Raw genomic sequence first — 13,081 nt, 5'->3', positions numbered from 1 at the left:
ATGATGCATTACCGAGTGGGCCCAGTGATACCTCTCCGTCATACGGAGTGACAAATCCCAGTCTTGATCCGTGTCAACCCAACAGATACTTTCGAAGATACCCGTAGTATACCTTTATAGTCACCCAGTTACGTTGTGACGTTTGGTACACCCAAAGCACTTCTACGGTATCCGGGAGTTACACGATCTCATGGTCTAAGGAAAAGATACTTGACATTGGAAAACTCTAGCAAACGAACTATACGATCTTATGCTATGTTAGGATTGGGTCTTGTCCATCACATCATTCTCCTAATGATGTGATCCCGTTATCAATGACATCCAATGTCCATAGTCAGGAAACCATGACTATCTGTTGATCAACGAGCTAGTCAACTAGAGGCTTACTAGGGACATGTTGGTGTCTATTATTCACACATGTATTACGATTTCCGGATAACACAATTATAGCATGAATAAAAGACAATTATCATGAACAAGGAAATATAATAATAATGCTTTTATTATTGCCTCTAGGGCATATTTCCAACAGTCTCCCACTTGCACTAGAGTCAATAATCTAGTTACATTGTGATGAATCGAACACCCATGGAATTCTGGTGTTGATCATGTTTTGCTCTAGGGAGAGGTTTAGTCAACGGATCTGCTACATTCAGGTCCGTATGTACTTTACAAATATCTATGTCTCCATCTTGAACATTTTCACGAATGGAGTTGAAGCGACGCTTGATGTGCCTTGTCTTCTTGTGAAACCTGGGCTCCTTGGCAAGTGCAATAGCTCCAGTGTTGTCACAGAAGAGCTTGATCGGCCCCGACGCATTGGGTATGACTCCTAGGTCGGTGACGAACTCCTTCACCCAAATTGCTTCATGCACTGCCTCCGTGGCTGCCGTGTACTCCGCTTCACATGTAGATCCTGCCACGATGCTCTGCTTGCAACTGCACCAGCTTACTGCCCCACCATTCAAAATATACACGTATCCGGTTTGTGACTTTGAGTCATCCAGATCTGTGTCGAAGCTAGCGTCGACGTAACCCTTTATGACGAGCTCTTCGTCACCTACATAGACGAGAAACATTTCCTTAGTCCTTTTCAGGTACTTCAGGATATTCTTGACCGCTGTCCAGTGTTCCTTGCCGGGATTACTTTGGTACCTTCCTACCAAACTTACGGCAAGGTTTACATCAGGTCTGGTACACAGCATCGCATACACAATAGAACCTATGGCTGAGGCATAGGGGATGACACTCATCTCTTCTATATCTTCTGCCGTGGTCGGACATTGAGCTGAGCTCTATTTCACACCTTGCAACACAGGAAAGAACCCCTTCTTAGACTGATCCATATTGAACTTCTTCAATATCTTATCAAGGTATGTGCTTTGTGAAAGACCTATGAGGCGTCTTGATCTATCTCTATAGATCTTGATGCCTAATATATATGCAGCTTCTCCAAGGTCCTTCATTGAGAAACTCTTATTCAAGTAGGCCTTAATGTTGTCCAAGAGTTCTATATCATTTCCCATCAAAAGTATGTCATCTACATATAATATGAGAAATGCTACAGAGCTCCCACTCACTTTCTTGTAAACACAGGCTTCTCCATAAGTCTGCGTAAACCCAAACGCTTTGATCATCTCATCAAAGCGAATGTTCCAACTCCGAGATGCTTGCACCAGCCCATAAATCGAGCGTTGAAGCTTGCACACCTTGTCAGCATTCTTAGGATCGACAAAACCTTCCGGCTGCATCATATACAATTCTTCCTTAAGGAAACCATTAAGGAATGCCGTTTTGACGTCCATTTGCCATATCTCATAATCATAGAATGCGGCAATTGCTAACATGATTCAGACGGACTTTAGCTTCGCTACCGGTGAGAAAGTCTCATCGTAGTCAACCCCTTGAACTTGTCGATAACCCTTAGCAACAAGCCGAGCTTTGTAGATGGTCACATTACCATCCGCGTCTGTCTTCTTCTTAAAGATACATTTATTTTCTATGGCTCGCCGCTCAACGGGCAAGTCAGTCAAAGTCCAAACTTCGTTTTCATACATGGCTCCTATCTCGGATTTCATGGCTTCTAGCCATTTGTTGGAATCCGGGCCCGCCATCGCTTCTTCATAGTTCGAAGGTTCACCGTTGTCTAACAACATGATTTCCAAGACAGGGTTTCCGTACCACTCTGGTGCGGAACGTGTCCTTGTGGACCTTCGAATTTCAGTAGGAGCTTGATCAGAAGTATCTTGATCATCATCATTAACTTCCTCTCTAGTCGGTGCAGGCACCTCAGGAACATTTTCTTGAGTTGCGCCATTTTCCGGTTCAAGAGGCAATACTTCATCAAGTTCTACTTTCCTCCCACTTACTTCTTTCGAGAGAAACCCCTTCTCTAGAAAGGATCCATTCTTGGCAACAAAGATCTTGCCTTCGGATCTGAGGTAGAAGGTATACCCAATAGTTTCTTTAGGGTATCCTATGAAGATGCATTTCTCCGACTTGGGTTCGAGCTTTTCAGGTTGAAGTTTCTTGACATAAGCATCGCATCCCCAAACTTTTAGAAACGACAGCTTAGGTTTCTTCCAAAACCATAATTCATATGGTGTCGTCTCAACGGATTTCGACGGAGCCCTATTTAAAGTGAATGCGGCAGTCTCTAAAGCATACCCCCAAAAAGATAGCGGTAAATCGGCAAGAGACATCATAGATCGCACCATATCTAATAGAGTGCGATTACGACGTTCGGACACACCATTACGCTGAGGTGTTCCAGGCGGCGTGAGCTGTGAAACTATTCCACATTTTCTTAAGTGTGTGCCAAACTCATGACTCAAGTATTCTCCTCCACGATCTGATCGCAGGAACTTGATTTTCCTGTCACGTTGATTCTCAACCTCACTCTGAAATTCCTTGAACTTTTCAAAGGTCTCAGACTTGTGTTTCATTAAGTAGACATACCCATATCTACTCAAGTCATCAGTGAGGGTGAGAACATAACGATAGCCACCGCGAGCCTCAACACTCATTGGACCGCACACATCAGTATGTATGATTTCCAATAAGTTGGTTGCTCGCTCCATTGTTCCTGAGAACGGAGTCTTGGTCATTTTACCCATGAGGCATGGTTCGCACGTGTCAAATGATTCGTAATCAAGAGACTCTAAAAGTCCATCAGCATGGAGCTTCTTCATGCGTTTGACACCTATGTGACCAAGGCGGCAGTGCCACAAGTATGTGGGACTATCATTATCAATCTTACATCTTTTGGTACTCACACTATGAACATGTGTAGCATTACGCTCGAGATTCATTAAGAATAAACCATTCACCATCGGAGCATGACCATAAAACATATCTCTCATATAAATAGAACAACCATCATTCTCGGATTTAAATGAGTAGCCATCTCAAATTAAACGAGATCCTGATACAATGTTCATGCTCAAACTTGGCACTAAATAACAATTATTCAGGTTCAAAACTAATCCCGTAGGTAAATGTAGAGGTAGCGTGCCGACGGCGATCACATCGACCTTGGAACCATTCCCGACGCGCATCGTCACCTCGTCCTTCGCCAGTCTCCGCTTCTTCCGCAGCTCCTGCTTTGAGTTACAAATGTGAGCAACTGCACCGGTATCAAATACCCAGGAGCTACTATGAGTACTGGTAAGGTACACATCAATTACATGTATATCACATATACCTTTCGTTTTGCCGGCCTTCTTGTCTGCTAAGTATTTGGGGCAGTTCCGCTTCCAGTGACCACTTTTCTTGCAATAAAAGCACTCAATCTCGGGCTTGGGTCCATTCTTTGGCTTCTTCCCGGCAGCTTGCTTGCCGGGCGCGGCAACTCCCTTGCCGTCCTTCTTGAAGGTTTTCTTACCCTTGCCTTTCTTGAACTTAGTGGTTTTATTCACCATCAACACTTGATGTTCCTTTTTGACTTCTACCTCTACTGATTTCAGCATTGCAAATACTTCAGGAATGGTCTTTTCCATCCCCTGCATATTGAAGTTCATCACAAAGCTCTTGTAGCTCGGTGGAAGCGACTGAAGGATTCTGTCAATGACCGCATCATCCGGGAGATTAACTCCCAGCTGAGTCAAGCGGTTATGTAACCCAGACATAGTGAGTATGTGCTCACTGACAGAACTGTTTTCCTCCATCTTACAACTGAAGAACTTGTCGGAGACTTGATATCTCTCGACCCGGGCATGAGCTTGGAAAACCATTTTCAGCTCTTCGAACATCTCATATGCTCCGTGTCTCTCAAAACGCTTTTGGAGCCCCGGCTCTAAGCTGTAAAGCATGCCGCACTGAACGAGGGAGTAGTCATCGGTACGTGCCTGCCAAGCGTTCATAACGTATTGTTCTGCAGGGAGAACATGTGCGTCACCCAGCGGTGCTTGTAGGACATAATCTTTCTTGGCAGCTATGAGGATGATCCTCAGGTTCCGGACCCAGTCCGTGTAGTTGCTGCCATCGTCTTTCAGCTTGGTTTTCTCTAGGAACGCGTTGAAGTTGAGGACTACGTTGGCCATTTGATCTACAAGACATATTGTAAATATTTTAGACTAAGTTCATGATAATTAAGTTCATCTAATCAAATTACAATGAACTCCCACTCAGATAGACATCCCTCCAGTCATCTAAGTATAACATGATCCGAGTTAACTAGGCCGTGTCCGATCATCACGTGAGACGGACTAGTCAACGTCGGTGAACATCATGTTGATCGTATCTTCTATACGACTCATGCTCGACCTTTCGGTCTTCTGTGTTCCGAGGCCATGTCTGTACATGCTAGGCTCGTCAAGTCAACCTAAGTGTTTGCACGTGTAAATCTGTCTTACACCCGTTGTATGTGAACGTTGGAATCTATCACACCCGATCATCACGTGGTGCTTCGAAACAACGAACTGTCGCAACGGTGCACAGTTAGGGGGAACACTTCCTTGAAATTATTATGAGGGATCATCTTATTTACTACCATCGTTCTAAGCAAACAAGATGCAAAAACATGATAAACATCACATGCAATCAAATAATAATAGTGACATGATATGGCCAATATCACATAGCTCCTTTGATCTCCATCTTGGGGCTCCATGATCATCTTGTCACCGGCATGACACCATGATCTCCATCATCATGATCTCCATCATCGTGTCTCCATGAAGTTGCTCGCCAACTATTACTTCTACTACTATGGCTAACGCGTTTAGCAATAAAGTAAAGTAATTTGCATGGCGTTTCTCAATGACACGCAGGTCATACAAAAAATAAAGACAACTCCTATGGCTCCTGCCGGTTGTCATACTCATCGACATGCAAGTCGTGATTCCTATTACAATAGCATGAACATCTCATACATCACATATATATCAATCATCATTCATCACAACTTTGGCCATATCATATCACAAAGCACTTGCTGCAAAAACAAGTTAGACGTCCTCTAATTGTTGTTGCAAGTTTTACGTGGCTGAAGTAGGGTTCTGGCAAGAACGTTTTCTTACCTACGTGAAAGCCACAACGTGATTTGTCAACTTCTATTTACCCTTCATAAGGACCCTTTTCATCGAATCCGCTCCAACTAAAGTGGGAGAGACAGACACCCGCCAGCCACCTTATGCAACTTGTGCATGTTAGTCGGTGGAACCGGTCTCACGTAAGCGTATGTGTAAGGTTGGTCCGGGCTGCTTCATCCCACAATACCGTTGAAGCAAGATAAGACTAGTAGCGGCAAGAAAGTTGACAACATCAACGCCCACAACAAATTGTGTTCTACTTGTGCAAGAGAACTACACATAAACCTAGCTAATGATGCCACTGTTGGGGAACAATGCAGAAAACAAAAATTTTCCTACGGTTTCACCAAGATCCATCTAGGAGTTCATCTAGCAATGAGTGATCGTATTGCATCTACATACCTTTGTAGATCATGCGCGGAAGCGTTCAAAGAACGGGGATGAGGAAGGCGTACTCGACGTGATCCAAATCACTGGAGATTCTAGCGCCGAACGGACGACACCTCCGCGTTCAACACACGTACGGTCAGCGTAATGTCTCCTTATTCTTGATCCAGGAAGGGGGAAGGAGAGGTTGAGGAAGATGGCTCCAACAGCAGCACGACGGCGTGGTGGTGGTGGAGCTGCAATACTCCGGCAGGGCTTCGCCAAGCACTATGGAGGAGGAGGATGTGTTGGTGAGGGAGAGGGAGGCACCAAAGGCATGGGTTGAGAGGCTCTCCTTCCCCACTATATATAGGGAGCCTAGGGGGGGGTGCCGGCCCTAGGAGATCCAATCTCCTAGGGGGGGGGGAGGCCAAGGGAGGAATCCCTCCTCCCCAAGGCACCTAGGAGGTGCCTTCCCCTTTTGGGACTCTTCCCTTCCTTATCTCTTGGCGCATGGGCCTCTTGGGGCTGGTGCCCTTGGCCCATATAGGCCAAGGCTCACCCCCTACAGCCCATGTGGCCCCCCGGGGCAGGTGGCCCCACCCGGTGGACCCCCGGGACCCTTCCGGTGGTCCCGGTACAATACCGGTGACCCCGAAACTTGTCCCGATGGCCGAAATAGCACTTCCTATATATAATTCTTTACCTCCGGACCATTCCAGAACTCCTCGTGACGTCCGGGATCTCATCCGGGACTCCGAACAACATTCGGGTTACTGCATATACATATCCCTACAACCCTAGCGTCACCGAACCTTAAGTGTGTAGACCCTACGGGTTCGGGAGACATGTAGACATGACCGAGATCGCTCTCCGGTCAATAACCATTAGCGGGATCTGGATACCCATGTTGGCTCCCACATGCTCCTCGATGATCTCATCGGATGAACCACGATGTCGAGGATTCAAGCAACCCCGTATACAATTCCCTTTGTCAATCGGTATGTTACTTGCCCGAGATCCGATCGTCGGTATCCCAATACCTCATTCAATCTCGTTACCGGCAAGTCACTTTACTCGTACCGTAATGCATGATCCCGTGACCAGACACTTGGTCACTTTGATCTCATTATGATGATGCATTACCGAGTGGGCCCAGTGATACCTCTCCGTCATACGGAGTGACAAATCCCAGTCTTGATCCGTGTCAACCCAACAGACACTTTCGGAGATACCCGTAGTATACCTTTATAGTCACCCAGTTACGTTGTGACGTTTGGTACACCCAAAGCACTCCTACGGTATCCGGGAGTTACACGATCTCATGGTCTAAGGAAAAGATACTTGACATTGGAAAACTCTAGCAAACGAACTATACGATCTTATGCTATGTTTAGGATTGGGTCTTGTCCATCACATCATTCTCCTAATGATGTGATCCCGTTATCAATGACATCCAATGTCCCATAGTCAGGAAACCATGACTATCTGTTGATCAACGAGCTAGTCAACTAGAGGCTTAGTAGGGACATGTTGGTGTCTATTATTCACACATGTATTACGATTTCCGGATAACACAATTATAGCATGAATAAAGACAATTATCATGAACAAGGAAATATAATAATAATGCTTTTATTATTGCCTCTAGGGCATATTTCCAACAATATGATTCCAGCTTCAGCTTGTCGCGCTGAAGTTCGAGCTGCGCCTTCTCATTCCATCAGAAGTGCAATGACGACTTTGTTCTCTTCGTCCAACTTCGTGGATATCTTCACAAAGTCTTCCACAGTATTGAACATGTTCTTCAGCTGGTCAAAGGAGAAGATGTCAGATTGATGGCAGGACACACCCTCATCAACATTCGGATGAAGCTCACCACAATGATCCATGTTTCACAACTAAATCAAGTAGCCGAAAGAAAAAAAACGAATGAAGCCGAAGCAGAGCGAACTCACAGATGAGGAACCCTCGTCAGCCGAGATCTTTTCCTGCGACTGGACATGCGCTCTGGAGGAGTCTCCTTCTGCACAGCCGTGGCTGAGAGTGTCAGGATAGAGAACAACAAGATGAGTGGATGGCGTGGAGGCATACAAAAGGACGAAGGGGATGTGGCTAGGGTTTCGAGACTCCGTCTGGCTTATTCACGTTTCACAACTAAACCAAGTAGCTGAAGGAAAGAAAAAACGAATGAAGCCAGAAGCAGAGTGAACTTATAGACGAGGAACCCTCGTCAGCCTGGATCTCCTGCAGTGTCTGGACACTGGCTTCCACAGTAGTCTCCTCCTGACCAGCCATGTCAGAGAGGGTTAGGATAGAGAGCACCAAGATGATTGGAATGGCCTAGCGGCGGGCAGAGGATGGAAGAGTGTGTGGCTAGGGTTTTGAAACTCCGTCCGTCCGCCATAAATAGCCGGAGCCTGGCCTCGGGCGACGAGCCAGAGCGGCGTCACCAGAGGAGACGTCCGATCGGACCCTTGGGTCGTGGCGGCGCCCACGTGGAGTTCACACCCGAGTAGGTGGAGACACCCATCGAAACGTGGTGTTTCCGCAATCAACGCACGAACGTGGCTCCGTGTAAAACACAAGCATGCCTCCCTCGACATCCCGACCGTGCCTGTCCTGGTAATATAGTCAACGGATGCATTTGGAACACAAAGAGACACGAAGGTGACTCTGGATAATGACATGACATGCGTTTGTGGGCTTGACAACCGTGCCTGTGACCTGAAACACTGACACGCGTAAAGGACAATGACGCTACTAAACATATAAAGTCGCCTTCGTGCATTTGTGGGCATGAGAGTCGTGCCTGTGACCTGAAACACTGACACACAGATAAGTCTTCTTCATGCGTAAAGGACCATGACGCTACTAAACATATCTAGTCGCTTCGTGCATTTGAGTTAAAATCATGCAACGAAAACAATTCTAACAAGGACAGTCGCCCTGAACCTATTAGGTTTCCGTAATAAACGCACAAACGTGACTCCGAGTAAGAACAAACTATGCCTCCGAGGGCTTGATGTCCATGCCTCTCCTTTTGACCGAGCCCACCGACTCATTCGGAATACAATCAGAAAACCCTTGTGCGTGACTCTATATAATAGCACGCCATGCCTTTGAGGGATGTACGCCCGTGCTTGTGACCCTTGACACTGAAACCAACACAGCCACGAACGTCGACCTTTATCAAGAAAGAAGCGTGACACAATTTAGTACGGAACGGTGATGGTATGGACTGCACATCCGTGCTCTTAAATACAAGGAAATAAGCTTTTAAAAACAGCGTCTCTCTTATAGGCCAATCTGTGCCTCGCAGAGTAAACGTCAGTGGCTGTGTGTAAGATACAAAGGTTCATCTCCGTGGGCTAAACGCACATGCATCTTCGTCTGATAGAGTCACAGGCTAGCGTGACTCTATGTAATACCACCGACCATGCCTTTGAACGCTTCATGCCCGTGCCTGTGACCGGAAACACTGAATCAAGGATGAGGCGGCTGCCCGGGGTTTTCCGCTATAAATGCATGAATGTGACCCCACGTAAAACGCAAGCATGCCTGTCTGGGCCGCCATACCGTGCATCTCCTGGTGATAGAGTCAACGGAATCATTTGTAACGGATCCCTGCACTCTTCTCCCCTTCCCTCCCGTCCCTAGTTATGTTTCGACGGGTGTCTCCTCGTATTTGGGTGTGAATGCCATGTGGCACCGCTCCGGAAACCCAAGGGTTCGATGGGCGTCTCCTCCGGCGACGCCGCTCTGGCTCGTCGCCCGAGGCTAGGCTCCGGCTATTTAAGGCAAATGGACGGCATCTCGAAACCCTAGACACACCCTTTTCCTTGGGCTTTTCAGATCCACGCCACATATAGTGGCGCTCGCAGGCAACGCGATCACAGCAACGGAGACGGAGATGGAGATCCACTCCGGTGCGCCATGCACCAAGAGGGCGAACCTCGCACCACCGGCGACACCGTCCTCTGGTGGTTTGGCGGTAGCGGCTGGAAGCGGCGAGGGTGCGCCTATCGGATCCGAGGATCAGAAAGAGCAGTCTGGTCCGGACCGCATCAGCGACCTCCCGAACGTCATCCTCGGTGAGTCATCTCCCGTCTCTCCACTAGGGAGGGCATCCGCACTCGGATGCTCGCACGTCGTTGGCGTCCTGTTTGGCCGACCGCTCCTCTGAATCTTGACTGCCGTGAGATCCCTGTCGCTCGTCTTTTTAGCGCCCTAGAAACAGTTCATGTCGATATCATCAGTAGGGTCTCTACGTACAGCGAGGAGCTTGCTCGTATACGAATACATTCGGAACTTGGCATTAGGGGAAAAACAGTTCCCGGTGATGGTTCTTGCCTTCCAGAGTCCATCCTCTCCAGCCATGTGGGCACAGTTCTCTGCCTTTGTATACTGGTGTGCTACCTCCAATGCAGACCCTCTACTGTCCACGCCTTGGCTTGAGTCCCCCAGATTGAACAATCTCCAGGTGCTTGAGTTTTACTACCTGTTTTCCATTTGTGAAAAAACTGTCAAACTATCGCACACATGCTCTTCATCTACGCCCTCCTCTACCGAAGTCCGTCTTTCGGTTTTCCTGTTCTCTACGCACTATGAGCTTCGCGTGTTGCCAGATACCAGACCATTATGTAGAGGTACTTGAACTACCACTGGTTAAGAGACTTTTGGCTTGTTGAGGTTGATATATCAGACTTCTCGTTGCAAAGCATAGTCAACTCTAGTTGCCCTGCACTCGAGTACTGTTGCTTGTTTGCAATACAAGAAAGGCATCGGATCACAATAAATTCCCCTAACCTTGTAAGCATCGACAGCCGTGGTGAGATAGGAAATTCATCATCGAGGATTCCCCCTCACTTCAAAGGTTGATCCACGATGTCCAGAGCAATAACATGGAGGTATTCATCATCTCTGCACCCAAACTGGAGACATTGGGCAAATTCAGGATCTCGCTTGACTCCACAGGTCTTATGGTACTGACATTTCACAATAATTTCAGCTGCATTTCCTTGAGAAAGTAGTTTCATGTACATCCAAACTTTTGTTCTAATAATTTTATGTTTTATTTTCCATGTTATGTGAAGGATTTGGCGACGGCCAGCCTATCTACAATGCGGCAATCTGTCAAAACCTTGTTTTTGGCCATGCCTTATCAAGTGGACCTGGTCATTCACTTACTTAAGTGCCTTCCAAATCTGGGAACTTGTTTGTTGAGGTGATGATTCTCACGCCCAATGAAAAGATCATACCGTGCATAGTGCAGCACTCCTTGCATCTCAAAAAGCTTATCTTACATTTTGTTTGCAATGGACACACCTATGTCTAGGCATGTTATTATTATTATTATTATACATGCATCCGTATCTAGGGAAATGTTCGACAAACTGATTGGGATGGGGGTCATGGAATTTATCGTTCATTTTGTTCTTCCGATAGATCTTGAGTATCTTTTCAACCTTTATGTGTTTTTAGGGAGGAAACATTCCTGATTGTGCAAGAAACTTTTGGCGTCGCAAGCACCGTGTGTTTTTCAAAGAACACATCATTCATTTAAAGACAGTGACACTGGAAGATTATGAAAAAAGCAGGGAAGATATTGAGTTTGTGAGGTTCTTTATCCTGAATGCAATGGAGCTAGAGACCATGAGGATTAAGTTTCGCTTTCCCTCAGACTTCACGCAAGAATTTTACGAACAGCAACAGAAGTTGTTCCGTGGGAGAATAAAGTTTCCAAACGCGCCCATCTCAAGTTATCCGCTGCAATCATCTGTGCTTGGATTTAGAAACACATGCGTTGTTGAATGTGGATTTCAGATCCGTTCACTTGTGCCTGCTGGACACAGGTCTGTAGTTAGTTCCTCAAGCTAGTACAGTTAGATGTTGTTGCGCCAATCTGATTTCTGTGTTATGTCTAAACATTTGGGAAGCCTTTTGCACCATTTTGTAAGCTTGTTATAACAATGCTTTTGTGCTATGCACCCGCTGTTCTGAAAATTTGAGTAGTTTTATGTCACTGTCGTGATGCTACAAAAACATTCGTGTGCGGTCGTCGACCATGGAACACAAAAACATTTGGAAGAGAAGAGGCACTGCCTTGCCTGTTCAGCAAGGAACGTGCATCTAGTGCATGTAAACCAGTGTTCTGCAGTGACCAGACGGCATTGTCCATTTCGTGGCAGACGTAATGTGCACATGGCTGTGGCTCTGCTTAATCTCAAACCGTGCTCCCAGCGACCTCAGACTGTATGCGTGCTTTTGTGTAATTCGCATGTCCGTGAATGAGTTTATGTTGAGTACAAACAATCGAGTCGGCACTGGCGTGCGTCGGCTTCAGGAGTAAGCGCGACTCTGTAGATTGTAGATTTTATGTGTGTCAGTGCTAGTGTGGTCGCTCCTGTCTGACAATAGGAGCGTGCCTTTGACAAGTCAGTGCTACGTCACCCCAGAGGCATGGGTTCCCCATGCCTGCCAATGAGCGACATCTATGACTTGCTAGATTACAGTAACCCATGTCTCGTGGAACGATCCAAGACGAAAGATTGCCGGATGCGCCCTCTTTTAAATATAAAAATATTCAGGAGATCAATATTTGATGTGTGTAGACCGTCACACACCCTCTGAAAGATTGCAAAAAATGAGATACATGCCTCAAGTAACCATGTCCAAGCATAAACTTATACTAGACGAGTATCCCTTGCAACATTTTCAAAAGAAGGCAATTGTAATGATCATTTTTGAGTAGATAACCTTGATCATGCAGGAGGTCATCAGTGTTCGCAAACCCTTGCCCCAAAAGATCACAAGATGACGCTTTGCATCTTCTTTCTATTCTCCTTCATCTTATGCACCTCCTCCTTCAGAAAATCCCTGTCCAGCTTAATCTCACCCTTGTCGTCCTTAAGATTATGAATGGCACTTGTGAGAGACCTCTGAATGAGCTTGACGTCTTTATCAATGATACCCATCCGCTTCTTCTGCCTGTCAATCTTCATGGTAGTTACATTAGTTCTTTCCACAGCTGCAACAAGATTCTCGAGCTTAAGGTTCACTTGTTCAGTATCCATTTCAAGCCTGCTTATCTCTTCATCCTTTGCTTGTGTCATCATTGCTCTCATCTAACATCCCCCAGAGCTTGAGTAGGCACCTCTGCATAATTATAGGCCATGGGCGGT

This window comes from Triticum urartu, chromosome 1, assembly GCF_003073215.2.
Source record: "Triticum urartu cultivar G1812 chromosome 1, Tu2.1, whole genome shotgun sequence".
NCBI classification, from domain to species: Eukaryota; Viridiplantae; Streptophyta; class Magnoliopsida; order Poales; family Poaceae; genus Triticum; species Triticum urartu.
The sequence above is the reverse complement of the archived record's forward strand: the minus strand, read 5'-3'. Positions refer to the sequence as shown.